Genomic DNA, 21,533 nt, shown 5'->3' on the forward strand with positions numbered 1-21,533 from the left:
CGCAAGAATTGGGGACAGCAGGTGGCATGACAGCTAAGGGCACTGGACTCCCACATGGCCGACTGTGGTTTGAGTCCCAGACCTGGCAGCTTCCTTTCTCACCTTCTCTCTTTTTCTTTCTGTCTCTGGTGAACACATGTGTCCTATAATAAATTTAAATAAATACATGAAATTAAATTAATGATTATTTTTAAAGAGATACAGGAATTATTTTTAAAAATAAAATAATAAAAAAATGAAGACTAAAAAACTGAAACACTGTCAATGGCAGGACTCTAAAATAAGGATTCTTACCCAGAACACAGTTCAACACATGGATAGCGCTGAAAAAATTCGTGGGGACATTTTGAGTTGTCACAATGACTAGAGTCACAACACATACCTAGTGGAAAACAGCTAGGCATATAAAATACTCTGTAATGTAGCAGATAGTCTATCAAAACAAAGAATCAAGATATACCATAGGGGCCGGCAGGTGGCATGGTGGTTAAAGGTGCTAGACTCCCCACATGGCCAACCATGGTCTAAGTCCGGGACCTTGAGGCTCCTTTTCTCACTTTTCCTCTGTCTCTCTCTCTGTCACTGTCTGGTCAAATTAATAATAATAATGAATAGAAGTGAATAAATAAACAATTCTTTAAAATGTGTATATATAACACAAACTCACTACAAATCCAAATTAGTATTTGGGGGCATAATAGAGACAAGCAGTTGGCATAATGGCTATGCAACTGGACTCCCATGTAGTTGACCACAATTCGAGTCCTGGATCTGGTGGCTTAAACTCATACCAGGCACATGTGCGTACGTGTCCAAGAACCCTGAGAGAAGAATAGAGGAGAAAGGACTGTGGTGTGGCCATCCCCCGGGGGGATGATTTCTCGCTTTTTGTCTCTCTGTCTCTGTCTTTGTGGCGAGTGCACACCCCCTATAGCAAAAATCTCTCAAAAAAAAGAAAAAATGAATGAATTAAAAAAAAAAATTCAGGATGCTTTTAGAAAAATAAAGTTCAGGGAAACAGCAGTTAGCGTAATGGCTATGTCGCTGGACTCCCACGTAGTTGACCGCGGTTCGCGTCCCGGACCCGGTGGCTTAAAACTCACGCCAGGTGCATGTGTGTGCGCGTGCGTGCCCAATATCCCGAGAGGAGAATGGAGGAGAAGGGATTGCGGCGTGACCATCCCCTCTGGGGGGTGATTTCTCGCTTTCTGTCTCTCTGTCTCTTTCTGTCTGTCTGGTGAGCGCACGCGCCCTATAGTGAAAAAAAAAAAAAAAAAGTTCAAACAAAAGAGGATCACTGTAGCAAAGTATACATTTAGTTGAAAAACTGAGTCCAACACCAGCTGCTATTTAGTGTAAAACTAACCAATTTAGTTGCAAATAAGAGACATTTTTTCAGGGAGGGCAGAGAACTGAGGTTTTTAAAGTTTCCCTAATTCTGAGAGCCAGCAGGTGGTATGGTGGTTAAGGCACTGGACTCCCACATGGCTGAATGTGGTTCATGTCCTGGATCTGGTGGCTTGCTTTCTCTCTTATGAGTATGTATGTACTGTAGAAAATTTTTGAAAAATAAAAATAATGATAAATAACATTGAATAAATCTTATTTTAAAAAGAAAGTTTCCCTATGGGGGGGGTACAGGGTGTGTGCACTCACAAGAGAGACAGAGACAAAAAGGAAGAAATCACCCCTCAGGGGGTATGGCCATGCCGCAATCCCTTCTCCTCCATTCTCCTCTCGGGATCTTGGGCATGCACACACACACACCCGGCGTGAGTTTAAGCCACTGGGTCTAGGAATCGAACCGTGGCTGACTACATAGCCATTACACTAACTGCTGGTCCCAAGAAAGCTTTGTGGTCTTTGAAATTCTCCAAGTGCCATACATTTGGCAAACCCAAAACAGTTAAAATATCACTGTGTTTACAAGGCCTTTTTACACTAATTTCTCTGTAGAGGAGCCATTGTGTCTGGTATTTTAAGATCCAGCAATTTAAACAATGGTCACTTCCAGGTGTCCTATTATTGGAGAGGCACTATGGTTTATTCTGACATTACTATGCTGGGAATTCTTCTACTTATGACTATTTATCTGGCTCCATCTGACAAAATTCTAAAATGTGAACAGAATTTTTTGTTTGTTTGTTTGTTTGCTTTAGAGCACGTGCACTTGCCAGAGAGAGACAGACGGACACAGTAAGAGGTAAAGTATAAAATCATACCCCCAGCAGGAACAGCCATGCTGCAAACCCTTCTCCTCCATTCTCCTACCAGGATCTTGGGCATACATGCACATGAACTTGGTGTGATTTTGAAGTCATTGGGAATGGAACCATGGTTGTCCACACTGGAGTCCAGCAACATAACCACTACACCATCTGCTGGCCCTGTGAACAGAATTCTTTTTTTTTTTTCTTTTTTTTGGGAGAGGTTTTTGCTATAGGGTGCATGTACTTGCCAGAAAGACAGAGACAGAGATAGAAAGCGAGAAATCACGCCCGGGGGGGATGGTCACACCGTAATCCCTTTTCCTCCATTCTCCTTTCAGGATCTTGGGCACACACACACACGCCTGGTGTGAGTTTTAAACCACCAGGTCTGGGACTCGAACCGCGATGTACTACATGGAAGTCCAGCAACATAGCCATTACGCTAACTGCTGGTCCCTGTAACAGAAGTCTTAAAGATTCCCAAGTCCTCTCAGAAGCCCAGTCAGCCACGTGGGAGTCCAGCACCCCAACCACTATGCCACCTACTGGCCCCTATTTCCATTTTTTAAAGAGTCTATGATATAAAAAAACATAAAGTACATAGTAGGTGCTCAATAAATGGTATCAAATTGACAAAAGCCTAAATGTCACATATTTCTCCAATAAAGAACTTTGAAAAATTAACCTTCCAATAGGGTATTCTTCCCAGAAAGGTCGAGACATCTACAAAAACACAGAAAAGCCAGGTGGGGGAGGTGTATTATATTTAAGGTGGGGGGCGGCCAGCAGGTGGTATGGTGGTTAAGGCACTGGATTCCAATATGGTTGACCGCAGTTTGAGTCCCAGACCCAGTGGCTTGAAAATCACACCAGGCACATTTGTCTGCATGCCCCAAACCTCAAGAGGAGAATGGAAGAGAAGGTACTGTAGCATGGCCATCCCCCCTTGGGGGTGATTTTTCCCTTTCTCTCTCTCTCTGTTTCTGTCTCTCCAGCAATCACACACACCCTACAGCAAAACTCTCTCAAGAAAAAAAAAAAAACAAAAAAAAAAACAGTACCTTCTGTATATACAGATGATCTCAACTTATAATGGTCCAACTATAATTTTTTGCCTATAAGATGGTTTAAAATTGATTAGGCCAGGGACCAGCAGATGGCGTAATGGCTACGTCACTGGACTCCCACGTAGTAGACTGTGGTTTGAGCCCCAGAACCAATGGCTTAAACTCACACCGGGCACATATGTGTGCATGCCCAAGATCCCGAGAGGAGAATGGTGGAGAAGGGATTGCAGCGTGGCCATCCCCCCAGGGGGTGATTTCTCGCTTTCTGTCTCTCTATCCTTCTGGCAAGTACATGCACCTTATAGCAAAAACCTCTCAAAAAAAAAGAAATTGATCAGGTCAGCCCTGTAGCACATCAGTTAGGGACTATACATAGAAGCTTGGATCCCATATTGCTGATCATTATTAAAATTCTGGCTCCAGCAACTTGAAAAACATGCCAGGTGCATGTGTATGTGTGCCCATAATTTTGACAGGATGTTAAAATGGAATAAAAAGGATTGTAGTGTGACCATGTCCTGCTGGGAGGAGTTTTCTCTCTGGAGAGAACACACACCGGCTGACAAAAAAAAAAGTAAATGTGAAATCAATATGCATGCATTATAAATTGTAATCACATTTAAGGCAAGGAACTTAAGATTTGTAAGTTTCAACTTAAAACATTTTACATTTAGGATATTTTCAATTTACTATGGGGGTTATCAGGACATAACCTGATCCTAAGTCAAGGAGTATCTGACAGTCAAATTTATAAATTTTTTTTTTAAGGTTTTGCTACAGGGCACGTGTGCTTGCCAGAGGGACAAAGATACAGTGAGAGGTAAAGTAAGAAATCTCCCCATGGGGGGATGGCCATACCACAATCCCTTCTCTTCCATCCTCCTCTTGGGATTTTGGGCACGCACACACATGTCAAGCATATTTTTCAAGCTGCTGGGTCTGGGATTTTAACAGCTGAGTTGGCCATGTGGAAACCAGCCACCTTAGCCTCCACACCATCTGCTATCAGTAAATTTACTTTTTTATTTAAAAAGAGGTTTTTGCTTTAGGGTACGTGTGCTCACCAGAGAACAAAAGACAGAGACAGTGAGAGGGAAAACGAGAAATTATCCCCCAGTGGGGATGGCCATGCCATAATCCCTTCTCCTTCATTCTCCTCCTGGGATCTTGGGCACCCATGCATATGCACCGAGCATGATTCTCAAGCCACCAGGACTCAGACTGTGAACAGCCATGTGGGAGTCTATCTATGTAACCACTATGCCATCTGCTGGTCCCTAAATGTACTTTCTTAGCATGCTTAATTGAGTAGGAAGAGATTCAGAAACTAACTATAATATTACAAAATTCCATACATTCTAACATCAACTATAAATGTAAGTTCCATATATAGGGTTGTCAGGAAGGTCATGACACATTTTTGCATAAAAAATACATAATGACTTTCCTGACAGCCTAATAAGGTAGGAGGAGAAAGATTTGTGGACAGTCCATTTATCCTACATCAGGAGTTAGCAAACTTTCTGTGAAGGGCAAGTTAATATTGGGTTGCAAAAATCAGGACATTTTTCCTGTTTTTCTATGTAAAAATGTGTCATGACTTTTCCAACAACCCAATATTTCATAGCTCTGTGGACTATAATAAGGTTTCTGTCACTACTGTTCACCTCTGCTCTAGTCATAAAACAGACAATAATGAGATGGGCATGGCTGTGCTCCAACAAAACATTATTTACAAAAACAGGAACTGATGCCACCTAGTCTACTTGGGAACTATTTTGATTCTTTTAATCCTTATCAAGAATGATCCCAGGAGCCAGCAGGTGGCATGATGATTGGGGGTGCTGGACTCCCACACAGCCAACCGTGGTTTGAGTCCCAGACCTGGTGGCTTGCTTTCTCTTTCTTTCCCTCTCCTTCTATACCTCTCTGGTCAAAATAAATAAATAACTAAGGTTAAATAAAATAATTCTCAAAAAAAAAAAAAAAGAAAGAAAAAAGATCACAAACTGGGTAAGCGCATAATCTACCTCAATTGTTTTGAGATCCTTCTCAAAACAATATTTTGTAGAGTAAGTCATAGGCTTTGCAAGTACTTGTTCAGGAAACAGCATTTTTTAAAAATAACTATTTAATTTTTACTATTATTATCATTTTAATTTGAGCAAAGAGAGAGAGAGAGGGAAAGTGAGCCAGGCGCCCAGTCCCAGGACTCGATCCGTGGTCGCATGTGGGTATCCAGTGCCGTAACACCTGCCAGTCCCAGGAAGTAGAATTTTTTTAAGAGCCTCCCTGACAGGAATCAAAGCAAAATCAGCCTTTCTTCCCCTACTTACCTTAATACTGTGTTACTTTAATTGCTAAGAGGAATGCCCTCTTCTACTGTGCAGTTACTTACATGGAAGATCTGGTAGATTCTCAAATACTTTTCAAAGATATCCTTCATAATCTAGCCTAGTGATGGGATTACAAAAAGGAAAAAGGTTGTTTGCATCATGTATTATGTTCCCCATACTCAACTTGGGCAGCCTCCATTGTACTGAAACAGTGGCAGGTACTAAAAGGGAGAATGGACAGGAGAGAAAAATAGAGATGTTGCTTAGTTTAATCCAAATGTTTTAATTCAACTTTTCACATAATAATGGGAAAATATCTGACATAGTACTTAAGATACATTATACACATACTGGTTCTTTTCTTTTTTAAAATTTGCCACAGGGCAGGACCTACAGGTGGCGTGGTGGTTAAGGTACTGGACCATGGTTCGAGTCCCGAAATTGCTTGGTAGCTTGTTTTCTCACTTTCCCTGTCTCTCTCTCTCTCTCTCTGTACGTGTGTGTGCGTGTGTGTCTGGTCAAATTAAAATAAATGAATGAATAAATAAATAAATAATTTTAAGAAATTTACCGTAGGGGGCCAGCAGGTAGCGTGGTGGTTAAGGTCACTGGACTCCCACATGGTTGACCGCAGTTCAAGTCCCAGACCTGGTGGCTTGCCTTCTCACTTTTCCTCTCTCACTCTGTCCCTCCTGGTCAAACTGAAAAAACAAATAAATAGGGGCCAGCAGGTGGCGTGGTGGTTAAGGGTGGTGGACTCCCACATGGCTGACCCCGGTTCAAGTTCCAGACCTGGCAGCTTGCTTTCTCTCTCTCTTTCTCTACCTCTCTGGTCAAATTTAAAAATATAAATAAATAAATAAATAAAGTTAAATAAAACAATTCTTTTAAAAAATTTAAATTAAAAAAATACATTTACTACCGGGCATGTGTACTTACTAGAAAGAGACAGAGAGGGAAAGTGAAAAAGCATACCATGGGGATGGCCACACTTCAATTCCTTCTCCTCCATTTTCCTTTCAGGATTTTGGACACACACACACACACACACACACACACACACACACACGCCCAGCATGTTTTTCAAACCATGCAGTCAACTATGTGAGATTCAACCGCCTTAACTACCGTGTCACCAGATGGCTCCACACACTAATTTTTATCTTTCTGTCCACCTTGCAAGAATGAAAGTTCCCTGATGGTAGTACTTTGTTCATGTCCAGAACAGTCTCTGCCACTTACTAAGTTCTTAATTTTTGAAGGAAAGTTAGAAGTGCCTTCTCATAATCACTTTCCCTTCTCTTCTCTACCACCAACAGGGAACTACACCAAAACCACCAGCAACTTACCAACACTTCCCACAAGTACACACAAAGCAAGAATGATTCATCCTGGCTCTCTGGTAAACTGAAGCAGGAAGCCTCAGTGTAAGTTACAGGCAGATTTTAATGTTGCTCTTGACCAATGACAAGGTTTCTGGCTGCCCAGGAATCTGCATGTTTAACAAGCATCTCAGGTGATTTTATGTATAATAAAATTTTATATCATAAAAATTTCCATCATCAGAAGAGTACAAACTCTGAAGTTTCTTACAAAAATCTTCTAGTGTTGGGGCTAGCAGGTGGCACGGTGGTGAAGGCGCTGAACTCCCACATGATCAACCACAGTTCGAGTCCCAGACCCAATACTTGAAAATCATGCCAGGCACATGTGCATGCGTGTCCAAAATCATGAGAGGATAATAGTAAAGGAATCACAATGTGGCCATTTCCCCCCGGGGGTGGGATGATTTCTCAATTTCCTTCTCTCTGTCTCTCTCTGGCCAACACACATGTCCAATGGCAAAAAGAAAAAAAAAAAAAAAAGAAAAAAAAGAAAACTCTTACAGTGTTAAATTAAAACTTTTCAGGGCCAGCAGGTAACACGGAGGTTAAAGCAGCTGGATCCCACACTGCTAGTTCCACGGTTTGAGTAATGAACCTAGCAACTTGAAAGTCACGTGGGGCACATGTGTGTGCATGCCCCAAATCGTGAGAGAATGGAGAGGGGGTTGCAAAGTGGCCATCCCCCCTGGGGGGATGGTTTCTCACTTTCTCTTTCTTGCTCTCACTTGTTCTCTGTCTCTCTCTCCCTCCAATGAATGCACACGCCCTATAGCAAACTAAAAAGAAAAAAAATCTTTTCTGCCTCCTCTGGCCTCCCTGGATTTGGAGGGAATCTAAATGAAGAATTGGGTAGAAGATATTACCAGCTTAGATTCAAATCTATCTCCCTTTCTTTTAAAGAATTATTTTATTCAAGTTTATTTATTTATTTATTTATTTATTTAATTTGACCAGAGAGAGAGAGAAAGTATCCAGAACTCGAACCATGGTTGGCCATGTGGGAGTCCAACACCTTTAACCACCATGCTACCCACCAGCTCCTCAAACTCTGGTAATTCTCACTTCTCCTATCTGTAAAACTGGGAAAATGGGAAAAGGTAGTCTCTTGATTCTCTACTACAGCTTCAATTTTTTCTTTTTCACAGGAAAGAACCTTTATAGCACATTTTGAGGGGCTCAGTGGGCCAACTGGTAGGCATCCGCATGTAACAGGTTCCATAGTTAGGACATCGCTGGGTCTCACCTTTCTTGTAGCCAAAATAGATGAGAACACTGTTGTCCTCTTCACAGAAACAGCGCGCTATTCACTTATTGGTGATGGAAGGGACTAAATTGGGATCTTATTACCTAAAGCTGCCTTTGGGGGTAGTAAATTATATGGGTCTAGTCCCTTACATGCAGCTGTCATGACCTCCCTCTCCAGCCCAGCTGCCTGCTCATCATCAGTATGAATACTACCACCAGATGCCATGGAACACACTGTGGCCACTCCATTGGGGCCACAGGCCCTCAGGGCCTAAGCAGCCAGTACTCTAGCTCCACAAAGTAACCTTGAAGCCTTCACGCCCACTACAAGCAGCAGCACTTCCAGTCTGAATATTTAAGACCTTTTTTCATATCATGAGAAAATACTAAGTAATTGCCTAATACCTATTAAGACTGCCTTCCCTGACCCTTCCCACTAACCAGTGCAGTCCACCAAAGCCACTGCTCACTTACCAAGACTTCACAATAGTTTGATAGCCATGTGCAGAATGCTGATTTGAGCCTCTCCCAATTCTCTGGACCAGGCAGAGCTCAACATTCCACTTTATCATTGCCAGGGTTTCTGATGGCATTTGGCATCACCTGTAGAATAGGGAGAAGAGTAAAACAAATGGAAGATGAACAGTCAAGGTTTAAACTCTAGCTTTACTTTTATTTTTACCACCTTAGTTTAGTCACCTATTCAACCACACCATGGACCTTAGACACTCCTAAGCATTTACATTAGCATCGTAATTATGTTCTTTATTTAGCAAAGACTTTCAAGGCCTACAGTTATTATTTTGTAAGGATTCTTGTCCCCATTGTAAATGAGAAAATTTGGGTACAGAGACACCAGGACTCAGACGTGGAGACCAGCAGATTGCATAATGGTAGCATTGCTTTACTCTCATGTAGAGTGCAGTTTAAGTCCCAGATCAGGTGACTTAAAACTCATACCGGGTGTGTGTGATGCATGCCCAAGATGCCAAGAGGGACTACAGTGTGGCCATACCCCCTAGCGGAGTGATTTCTTGTTTTTTTTTTTGTCTCTCTGTCTCTCTCTTGTCTCTCTGGCAAGTGCGTATGCCCTATAGCAAAAATCTTTCTTTAAAAAAAAACCTCATATGTAAACTCATGTTAACCTTCCTAATTATCTTCCCCTTCATGTCCTTACCCCAAATTGGATCTCAATATCCCTATCTTGAATAGGGGATAAACTTGACCCCTTAGCAGCCCTCCCTATATCTAGCAGTTTGTGAATCTATATTCTGTATTCCTGACCAGAAGATAAATGAAACCTTCTTCAGATAGCATCTGGCTCAAACTAATGCAGAAAAGTACAGTAATAAAGCTCTGAGCTCTGGTCTAAACCCATTTACAAGTCATTTACAATCTTAACTCCTACCAAGGCTCAACTTATAATCAAAATGCTTTCCCTTTCTCTCTCGCTTTTTCTCTCCCTTGACAAATTTAAATAAATAAATAAATAAAATAAATAATTCTTTAAAAACATTATCTGTTCACTTACGTACCTGTTAGTAAAAAGATCACAAGGAGCCAAGTAGGCCAGTGGCTAGCCCTCTACTTTTAAAGCTCAATCACTGAGGAAACGGGTGTCTGAAATGAGAGAATACATAGGACAAGCCAAACACCCCCACCCCACAAGGGTTTGTTCGTTCATTCTTTCTTTTTTAGTTTTTTGCCATAGGGCCTGTGTGCTTGCCACAGAGAGAGAGAGAGACAACGAGGGGAAAAATGAGAAATCATCCCCCAGGGGGGATGGCCATACAGAAATCCCATCTCCTCCATTCTCCTCCTGGGATTTTGGACACACATGCACACGCACCCAGCTTGATTCTCTAGGCATCAGGACCAGGACTTAAACAACGGTTGGCCATGTGGGAGTCCAATGCCTTATCCAGCAGGCCACCTGCTGGGCCTGGGTTTTTCCTATGGAAGCAGCATATTGCTATGAGTTTCACAGTCCCTAGCTGCTTTGCATGAAAAGCAACCCAGAAATCTAGCAAGTCAGTAACGGTCCAAAGCCAGGATATTAATTGTTATCACTGAATGGTGGCAGCACTAGCTAAAGCTATGTTTCCTGCTGCTCAGTGAGATGCAGGTAATCCAACTCAAACCCTAGGAAGACCCAAGAAGCAGTTTCCAAAGGCCCATTTCTAACTGTTTCATCCACCACACACCACCAACAAAACAGTACCTGACCTCTAATCTAGTAATGACCATGAAACCCAGGCAGAAAGCTCTCCTACTAAATGTAAAGAAGACTGGTGTTGCCTAGCTAGAGGGACAGGATAGGGAGCAGGAACACTGACGGGTTTGAGTCATCTTTTTCTCTGTATTGGAGCAATTACAACTGCCATTTACTAGACAAGAGCTGTACACCCATAAGCAGCTGCCACCACTAGCAATTACGTAGGTAACTAAAGATCAGAGGAACAGGATAGAAAAGAAATGTGTGAAGGGCCTAACTGGGAAATGAATAGTAAGTGCAAACTCTGATCCATGAGATACCTGCACTAAGTAAGTTCCCTTCTCCGAAGACAGTGATCTTATTTCCATCACTTCCTTCCCCTTGTCCTAACCAACTCTTTTCCAAACTATACTGCTTCGGTTTCCCCCTCACAATCCCTATTTATTCCATTTCTGTTCAAGTCAACAATTTTCAAAATGGAAATAATTTCAATGTTTCTCTAATTTTGAAAGTCAAAAGTATGCACTATTAAAAAAGAAAATCCAGAACTATATTAAGGATAGAAAGTAAAAATCACCCAGAATCCCAGAGAGTTTAAGATTTGGGGTGTGTTCTTCCAACAGTTGCCATGTACATGTATAAATACAAATTCTTGTTTTAAAAAAATTAGATGAAACTATACTTCTACTGCTCTGTAACCTTTTTTCAATTAATATATTGCACATAACTTTCCAAGTCAATTATTTCATCTCTAAGCCTTTTAATTTTTAACAGCTACACTATTATTAAATGAATACACCAAAATATATTTAACCAAATCCCATTTCATAAATAGGTAAGTTTTTCCATTATTTACTTCTTTGTACATTGTGAACATGCCCATACCTAAATCTCAGAATATCCTTAACTAGGGGCCAGCAGGTTGCACAATGGTTAAAGGCGCTGGATTCTCACAAGGTCGATCGCAGTTCAAGTCCCAGACCTGGCAGAGCTTGCTTTCTTACTCTCACTTTCACTTTCTCTCTCTCTCTCTCTGCTCCTCTCTGGTCAAATTAAAATAATAATATTAATTATAATAACAAATAGATTAAATAAATAAATAATTCTTTTTTAAAGAAAAGAATATCCTTAAATAGACATTCAGTGGATTATACCCAGAAATTAATACAACCTTTATTACTTAGAGAATTACAAAAATGACTAAGACATGGTCTCCACCCTTAAACTTAAAACAAGGGAGAGACATAAATAGGTAAAATTTACCAGTATCATTTCCATGACAAAGATAAACAGGACTTTAGTTCATAGCACTGCCTAACTGAAACTGCAGCTGTTGCTAACAAGTTTTAAAAAATACTATTTGAGAGTAGTCTAAATTACCCATTTGCTAGAATTCCAAAGAACTGTGCTAATTCTGAGTATCACCTCATTGGCGTTTATTTCAATATGACTTTGTTGTTTCTCCTATATCAAGTCTGTCTTTTTTTTTAACGTTTTTGTCACAGGGCACATGTGCTCACTGGAAAAAAAAACAGAGGGAGACAGTGAGAAGGAAAGTGAAAAATCACCTCCCCAGGGAGATGGCCATGCGGCAATCCCTTCTCTTCCATTCTCCTCCTCGGATTTTAGGCACACACGCACACACGCCCAGCATGATTTTCAAGCTGCCAGGTCCAGGACTGGAACCAAGTCAGCCATGTAGGATCAAGCACCATAACCACTACGCCACCTGCTGGCCCCAAGTCTGTCTTTTTTTTTTTTTTTTTTTGGTTTCTGCTCTAGGGTACATAGGCTTACCAGAGAGAAAAGGAAAGTGAGAAAACCCCCAGGAGAGATAGCCTCGCTAGGATCCCTTCTCCTTCACTCTCCTCTTTTATCGATAACTCCACCCTCCTCTTGAGATTTAGGGCACACATGCACATGCACGCAGCATGATGTTCAAGCCACCAGGTCCAGGACTCAAACCATGGTCAATCATGTGGGGTACAGCACCTTAACCACTATACCACCTGCTGGCCCCTGTCAAGTCTGTCTTAAAATTAAGAACCATGGGGCCAGCTGGTGGCATGGTGGTTAAGGGGTTAAGGGTGCTAGACTCCCACATGGCCGACCGTGGTTCAAGTCTCAAACCTGGCTGCTTGCTTTCTCACTTTTCCTTCCTCTCTCTCTCGCTCTGTCACTCTCTGGTCAAAATAAAAATAAAATAAAGTTAAATCAAGTGGAAACTGCTCAGAAAACCATCTTGCCAAAGCTAGAGAACTGAATGAAGTACAGGGCAACGTATGACATTGGACCTAGACTTCCATCTTTCCTTCCGCCTACCATTTCCAGTAAACTGCAATGAGCTGCAGCCATTTTCTTTCATAAACAAAATGACTTTTCTCCCTGGGACTCTCAGCCCCAGGCATATTCATAAAAACTTGGAAGTTATAGTTAAAAATCAAAAGAAATCAGAAGAAACTATTTTTAAGTACCATTATGAATCAGATATGAATGAAATTAAAATGGATGACAGATGTATTTTAAAAACCTATCAAACAGGGTCATCATTTAAAAATTAATATTTGGGAGGACAGCAGGTGGCATGGTGGTTGGGGGTGCTGGACACCCACAAGGCCGACTGCAGTTCAAGTCTCGGACCTGGCAGCTTGCTTTCTCACTTTCCCTCATTCTCTCTATCTCTTCCTCTGTCTCTCTCTGGTCAGATTGAAAAATAAATAAATAAATAAAGTAAAATAAAATAATTCTTTAAAAAATAAAATAACATTAGGACCTTCTATACATTTGCTTGGGCCTTTCTCTCTACCTTATTCAACATTAATTCCTCATTTTCCATATTCTCACAGGAAAGAGGAGGGCAAGTAAGAAGGCACCAAAGTGTGCTCTGTCCACATGCTTCAAGTTAGGATATAACAAAAAGAATTTCTAGAGTTGAAGCTCAAATATTACATCAAAGGACATAGTATAACTGACTACAGGACTCTGGTATAGTCCTTATAATCTTCTAGTTTAAAATGTGTTCTAGCTAGCCCATTTGTAAAATAGGAAGACTTGTCACAGTAACAACAAATTAAGTATGAATTTCTAAGATGCTAAAAGGATCTCTGGCTAATGCAGTGGGAAATAAAGCCATTACTGTTGAGATGATCTAGAATAGGGGAAGGAATCTTTTTCTATAAAGGCTTTACAGGCCACAACATCTCTTATATAGCTACTCAACTCAGTCTCATAGCACCAAAGCAGGCCCAGACAAAACGTCAACAAAGGAGCATGGATGGCTGTTCTAGAACTTTATTTGCAAAAAAAGGTAGCCCATGAGCCATAGATTTACTCATTCCTGCACTACAATGTGGACTCCTATGTAGGAATACTATTTGGAAGATGACCTGGGAAGGAGTGAAAAGGGGATGAGCCTACAAATAGGAACCATTTAGCAAACACTAGGGCTCATGAGGCTCGCAATTGAGCATCTCACCCAGGTCCCCCCAAGGAAGCAAGCAAGCATCTGCAGTAGCCAACAGTAGAAACAACATCTGTGGGACCAGCAGTTAGTGTAATGGCTATGTCGCTGGACTCCCATGTAGTCGACTGCAGTTTGCGTCCTGGACCTGGTGGCTTAAACTCACGCTGGGGGCGTGTGCGTGCGTGCCCAAGATTCCGAGAGGAGAAGGGAGTGCCGCATGGCCATCCCCCCCTGGGGGTTGATTTCTCACTTTCTGTCTCTGTCTCTCTCTGTCTGGCAAGCGCACGCGCCCTATAGCAAAAACCTCTCCAAAAAAAAAAAAAAAAGAAACAACATCTGTAAACATCTAGGCCTGAAATCTTGAAACATATATAACTAGAAAGAAATAGCAAGTTTCTGACCACATGCATTTTGAAGACACAGCTGACAGTCCTGAGCCTGTGGAGATCACTTTAGCAGACACACAATAAATGTTTGTGGATGAGTCATTCATTTATTCATCTAATAAACATTTACTGAAGCCTACTAATGTGCCAGGCTGGGCTCCGGAGATAAAGACATCGCCTCTGCCCTCAAGGAGCTCACAGTCTAACTGGTAACACAGTAAGAGAGACAGGAATATACACAGACAATGACAATACAATCTGATAAGTGTTGTAACACTTATCAGGTTGTATTATAATGGCCAATGTAAAAGTTCTTTCCAGGGGGCGCTGCTCCAGCTGCTGGCTGTAACTCAGGAGAGAGTAGGAACAAATAATAGAAATCAAAAGTAAAAAAATCTCAGTTGTTTCAAATATCCCGGCTCCCCCCTAACGCCTGATCATAGATGGATTTGGGAACTAGATTTAATGTAAGATGGGGCTCCCATGCTTACAATAAGCACATATCTCCAATAAAGGACTCTGTCAATCACCTTTCTAAAACATGAGGTTTTTTTTCGTCTTTTGCTTATATACCTCTGAACTTCCCCACCCCACTACACACAGGAGCCTGGTTTAATACCTGTAGTTGGCAAAATACTGAAAAATGGAAGTTTACAAATAAGCGGATTAACCCAGTATAACTGGGCAGCAGTTAAGGTGTCTGGCAGGTGGCATGGTGGTGAAGAATGCTGAACTCTCATATGGCCAACTGATGTTCGAGTCCTGGACCAGGCAACTTGCTTTCTCTTTCTCTATCTCTCTCTTCCTCTCCCTCTCTGATCAAATTTAAATAAATAAGTATAAAACAGATCATGCACATTTCATGGAGTGGGAATATAAGAAAAAAAGGTTTATTTAATAAACTAATAAAATTAAAAAAAAATTTATGTAATAAACTAATAAAATTAAGCACATTCTCTGAACCAGAAATAACAGACCCAGTCTCAGGACACCAGAAAAAGATCCTCCAAGACTTTTGAGAATATTTAATTCACCTTCATATTATAATATAAACACAAAAAATTAAATAGTTAACACATTGCCCACTCCCTTTTCAAAATGGGGTGAGTGATAGCAAGAGACTCCTTGAAGAGATTTTCACTGGTTGGTTCAGATGGTTTTATACAAAAATATGACGGGATTTTTTTTTTTTTGAGAGGTTTTCGCTATAGGGCGCGTGCGCTCGCCAGACAGAGACATAGAGACAGAAAGCGAGAAATCACCCCCTAGGGGGGATGGTCACGCCGCACTCCCTTCTCCTCCATTCTCCTCTTGGGATCTTGGGCGCGCACGCACACGCGCCCAGCGTGAGTTTTAAGCCACCGGGTCTGGGACATGAACCGCGGTCAACTACGTGGGAGGTCCAGCGACATAGCTATTACGCTAACTGCTGGTTCCCATGACGGGATTTTTCTGTGTCCTATATCGTTCTTAATATGGCCGAGGTTTTTAATGGCTTTTTTTGTCTCTGCACCAGCAAACTAGACCAGTGACAATAATAAATTGTTGGCAGTTGTACAAGATCCCTGTTTTGGGCCCAGATATTTCTATGAGGCCCTATTTTATAAGCTATTTTTCCTCAAGTCATTAAACTACTCTTGCCCAAATTGTTCCATTCTGCAAATTGTCAGTCCACTCCCAATGTCTTTTCAGGTGTTATAGTTTGTACCTATTAGCATTTCACATCCCCCAGGCACTTAGGAGTATCTAAACATGTGGACATTATACTATTGTCTATATCCTCACCTCAGATCACTCATTAAGTATTTCAAATAAGATCTGTTCCTGAATGGATGGGGGAGAGAAACAAAACACTGTTTTGGGAACCAGCAGATGGCATAATGGTTACATTGTTGGACTCCCACATAGTTGACTGCAGTTCAAGTCCTGGACCCAGTGGCTTAAAACTCATGCTGGAGGGGTGGGGGCAACAGGTGGTATGGTGGTTAAGGGCGCTAGACTCCCACATGGCCAACCATGGTCCAAGTGCAGGACCTGGAGGCTTACTTTCACTTTCTCTTTCTCCTTCTCTTTCTCTGTGTGTGTGTGTGTGTGTGTGTGTGTGTGTGTGTGTGTGTGTGTCTGGAAATATTAAAAACAATAAAGTTAGATAAAATAATCTAAAAAAATCTCACGCCAGGCACAGATGCCCAAAATCCCAAGAAGAGAATGGAGAAGGAACTGCAGCATGGCCATCCCCTCGTGAGGTGATTTCTAGCTGTCTCTCTGGCGAGTGCATATGCCCTATAACAAAAATCTCTCTAAAAAACAAAACAACAATAACAAAAAAACACAGTTTTGTTTCTTCCCTAAATTGGTTTCTTCTTAGGGGCAAAATGATGCCATGTCTTTTCCCTCACACCGACAGCCAGGGAGAACCACTACTGTGCAGCACTGAAAACTGCATTCTTTTTAGATAAAAAGAAAAGGCTGCCTTAGGACCAGCAGTTAGCACAATGGCTATGTCGCTGAACTCCCATGTAGCTGATCGCAATTTGAGTCCCAGACCTGGTGGCTTAAACTCATACCAGGCACGAGTGCATGTGTGCCCAAGATCCTGAGAGGAGAATGGAGGAGAAGGGATTGTGGCATAGCCATGCCCCCCTGGGGGGTGATTTCTCACCTTTCTATCTGTCTGTCTCTCTCTGTCTTTCTGGCAAACGCACATGCCCTATAGCAAAAACCTCTCCAAAAAAAAAAGAAAAGGCTATCTAACAAATTTTAACCTCAAAATGGCTACCAAGAACCTGACATGTATCCCAAACAGCAGTAGTCTTTGGAATTACAAACATTTCTTCAGTCAGAATAGAAACACATACTAGGAATGTATCTGCAACAGATAGCATCTGTTATTTACAAATAAATAACATTTAGCTCCAAATTGAGTAATTCACAAAAGTAAACATTCAAAAAATTAAATATAATTAAGATATAAATGTCTAGCCTCACCAGTAAGAGAAAATGTATCATAAAACAAAGATATCATTCTTTTACTTACTAAACTAGTAAGAAAAAAAAAATTAAGTATTAAAATAATTGAGTTTAAAAACTGCCATAATTTTTTGGGAACAATTATGGCAAGTCCACAACATTCAAACTTTTGACAAATACTTCTAATCTTGGAACTCTGTTCTATATAAAAGCAAAAAAAGAAAAAAAACAAAAAACAACAACAAAAAAAACACAAAAATAAGTAAAGAGACAATTATCGCACAATTTAAAATACTGAAAAGTCGTAAAGCACTTCCATCCAACAGAACATCATGAAATCATTAAATGACAACTACAAAGAATGTTTCATGTATAAATAGGTATAATGTTAAACACAGAATGAGATATAAAATAGCACGTATATATGATTAATTCTATTGAAAAAGATAGAAAAAACTAAAGTGAACAAATTTATCAGCACTGGGTCTCTCTGGATAGTGCAATTATGGATCCTCCTCCCACCCACCACCTCCCGCCCTCCCCACCCCTGCTTGACACCGATCCTCAGATGGAGCTATGATGAATATTTACCAAATTTCTAGGTTACAAGAGTTATTAAAACTTAAATGATGGGGGGGAGAGGAAGACAGCAAGTGGCATGGTGGTTGAGGTGCTGGACTCCCACATGCCTGACTATGGTTTAAGTCCGGGACCTGACAGCTTGCTTTTGTAGTTTCCCTCTCTCTCTCTCTGTCTCTTTCTGGTCAAATTAAAATAATAATAATAAATCAAAATTAAATAGTTCTTTAAAAAAAGATAGAAGAAAAATCGCAAAACAGAAGATATTTTTAAATAATTATTTATTTAATTGTATTTGTTATTATTAACATTATTTTTCAGTTTGCTGTAGGGAATGTGCACTCACAAAAGAGAGAGACAGAGGGAGCAGCAGTTAGCATAATGGCTATGTCGCTGGACTCCCACGTATTCAACTGCGGTTCGAGTCCCGGACCCAGTGGCTTAAACTCACGCCGGGCGCGTGTGCGTGCGTGCCCAGGATCCCGAGAGGAGAATGGAGGAGAAGGGATTGCGGCGTGGCCACCCCCCCTGGGGGGTGATTTCCTGCTTTCTGTCTCTCTGTCTCTGTCTGTCTGGCGAGCGCACGTGCCCTATAGCGAAAACCTCTCAAAAAAAAAAAAAAAAAAGAGAGAGACAGACAGAGAGAGGGAAAGTGAGAAAGCAAGCCACCAAATCCAAGATTCAAACTGCAGTAAACCAAGTGGGAATATGGTACCCTAACCACCATGCCACCTGCTGGCCCCAGAAAATTTGACCATATGATTTCAAATCTCCATTAATCAGGGCCAGCAGTTGGTGTGATGGTTAAAGGCGCTGGATTCCCACATGGCCAACTGCAGTTCAATTCCTGGTCCTGGTGGCTTGAAAAACATGCTGGGTACGTGTGTGCACACGCCCCAAATCCCGACGGGATGGAGAAATGGAGAACTGCAATTTGACCGTACCAAACCAAAAGATGCTTTCTCTAGTGAGTGTATAGTAATAGATTTTTAAAAACAGAGTTGCAAATTATACTTCTGCTGTCATACAGTAAATCACTAGGCCTCTCTAGAGGAGAGCCTGTGTCAAAGAACTTTGTTCTAGTGCTTTGCTGTGTGAAGTTATGAACAAATTCTTATGAGTCTTTCTGTTCACCCTAAAATTGTTAAAATCGACCCAACAGCATTCCTAATAAACTATTAAAATGTAAAGCAGTGTCAAAGGACCCCTATGATGTATGTATGTAAAAGGTAAAATTTTTTTTTTGGGGGGGGGATTTTTGCTATAGGGCGCGAAAATAAAGCAGATCAATCAGTATAAGAGATAAACTATCATCACAGGAAAGTAAAAATGTGGCCAGCAAGTGTCATGGTGATTGAGGAACTAGACTCCCACATGGCTAACCACGGTTCAAGTCCCAGACCCAGTGGCTTCCTTTCTCACCTTCTCTCTCTCTGTGCGCACATGTGCCCTGTAGCAAAGTAAAAAATAATAAAGAGGGGCAGGCAGAGGGTGTGGTGGTTATATTGCTGGACTCAAATGGTCAACCACAGGTGGAGTCCCAAACCTGGCAGCTTGAAACTCACGCTGGATGCATGTGCGTTTGTGTCCAAAATCCCAAGAGGAAAGCAAAGGAGAAAGGACTACAGCATAGCCATCTCCCCTAGGGGGTGATTTCTCCCTTTCTGTCTCTCTCTCCAGTGAGCACACGGCCCTATAGCAAAAATCTCTCTGGAAAAACAATAATGATGATGATAAGTAAAATTAAATAATTATTTTTAAATAGAAAGTAAAAGAGATGGATACCGAACTTGAGCTATGAAATAGTGCTTTCCTTGACTAAAAATGAAGATTTTCTGCTGAGTCTTCTCCCTCCAGATTCATTTCTAGTGGGAAAGGCACAAACCCAGACCCATCCTGAGATGGATACCGAAATTGAGCTCTGAAATTTTGCTTTCCTTGACTGAAAATGAAGATTTTTATTTTTTGCTTTTTAAAATTAAAATCTAAACTTTTTTAGCATCCTTTTTTCTTCTCTTTTTTTATTTTCTCATCTTCTTTCCTCTTCTCTAATTCTTTTCCTTTCTCTTTCTCTTTATTCATTGGCTGCTCGGCCTCTATGCACTAAGTGTCTCTAGACAGGTCCAACTGAACAGGATCTGAATATGATTAAGGTCAGAAAATTCCTCTATTCTCACTGAATCTGAAGTACAAAGAGTGAAAATGGAATGGACGAGAGATTGCAGATCACCTCCTCCTGCACGCCTCTCAACGCTCAAATTGAACTTTAAGAATTAGGAAGAAACGCACCATCCATCAGATTACTAGAAATCACTGCAGAGCCACAAGAAATATGAGAAAGCAAGAAAATATCTCTCCTCCAAGGGAAAAGAATAACTCCTCTTCATCCTCAGACAGTACAATGAAACTCATGGAAATGTCAGATAAAGAATTTAAAATGTTCATAATGGCGAAGCTAACAGACATGGAAGAGAAGAGAGACAATGAACTGCAGAAGAGGCAGGAGAAAGCAGCTGATGAGTTCCAGGAGGTGAGGAAATTCTTCCAAGATCTAAAAAATGGAATACACACTATAAAAAAGAATCGAACGTACCTGTTAGAGATAAAGGCTATAATATAAGAAATCAAAACCTCTCTTGAAAGCATTAAAAGCAAACTAGGTCATACAGAAAATCAAATCTCAGATGTAGAAAATACAATCGCTGGCCTAGAAAAATCCACCACGAAGACTGAGAAAATTGCCCCCCACAATGAGAATAACATACGAGAAAAACTAGATACCATCAAATATTCAAACATCCAGATAATTGGTTTCCCAGAAAGTGAAGAGACTCATAAGGACATTGATAATCTATTCCATGAAATTCTGGAAGAAAACTTTCTAAGCCTAGAGAGGCACTCAAAGATCCAGTCCCAAAAAATACAAAGAACCCCAAATAGAATCAATCCAAGAAGATCTTCTCCAAGACACGTTATAGCCAGACTGACCCAAACCACAGACAAAAACAAGATACTAAGATTGGCAAGAGAAAAATGTCAAGTTATCTATCTTACAAAGGATATCCCATCAGGCTAACAACATACCTCTCATCAGAAACAATGCGATCGAGGAAAGAATGAGAAATTAAATTCAGTGTTAAGGGAAAAGGAATTTCAACCAAGAATACTGTACCTGGCAAGATTAAACTTCACATGGGAAGAAAAGACAAGAACATTCTGAGATAAACAACCTGAAAGAATTAACCAACACCAGACCAGATCTCTAAAAAGTTCTCAAGGAAGTGCTATACCAGGAAAATTAAATATAGACACACAGAAGAGTTCAAAAACTAAGAATATGGTCAACTTAATCATAGGGACAAGTCTGGAGTTGAATATTATATCCCAGAATTTAATCAGGAAGATCAAACCACAACAGTACATGAGACTGAACTAGTAAGATAGAATTTCATGACTTTTGGGACCAGCAGTTAGCGTAATGGCTATGTCGCTGGACTCCCACGTAGTCGACCGCGGTTCGCGTCCCGGACCCGGTGGTTTAAAATTCACGCCGGGAGCATGTGCGTGCATGCCCAAGATCCCGAGAGGAGAACGGAGGAGAAGGGATTGCCGCGTGGCCATACCCCCTGGCGGGTGATTTCTCGCTTTCTGTCTCTCTCTGTCTGTCTGGCGAGCGC

At 41.1% G+C, this 21,533-nt stretch overlaps 1 long non-coding RNA gene and 1 other non-coding gene across 3 annotated transcripts in view; both read right to left on the reverse strand.

Moving 5' to 3' along the window:
• The window catches only part of LOC102485463 (uncharacterized), a 58,212-nt gene that overhangs the window by 31,444 nt on the left and 5,235 nt on the right, over positions 1 to 21,533 (reverse strand). Inside the window, exons 2-3 of one of the 2 annotated variants that reach the window (XR_003547774.1) lie at positions 8,718 to 8,846; positions 5,676 to 5,731 (exon numbers count right to left, since the gene is read on the reverse strand). This is a non-coding gene — a long non-coding RNA (uncharacterized LOC102485463). The other variant, XR_337299.3, reaches the window with a different exon arrangement.
• On the reverse strand, positions 14,552 to 14,603 carry MIR374A (microRNA mir-374a). Its single transcript, NR_129476.1, has one exon. It is a non-coding gene; the product is annotated as a microRNA mir-374a (primary transcript).

The sequence above is a fragment of the Tupaia chinensis genome, unplaced genomic scaffold (genome assembly GCF_000334495.1).
Source record: "Tupaia chinensis unplaced genomic scaffold, TupChi_1.0 Scaffold145156_1, whole genome shotgun sequence".
NCBI lineage: Eukaryota > Metazoa > Chordata > Mammalia > Scandentia > Tupaiidae > Tupaia > Tupaia belangeri.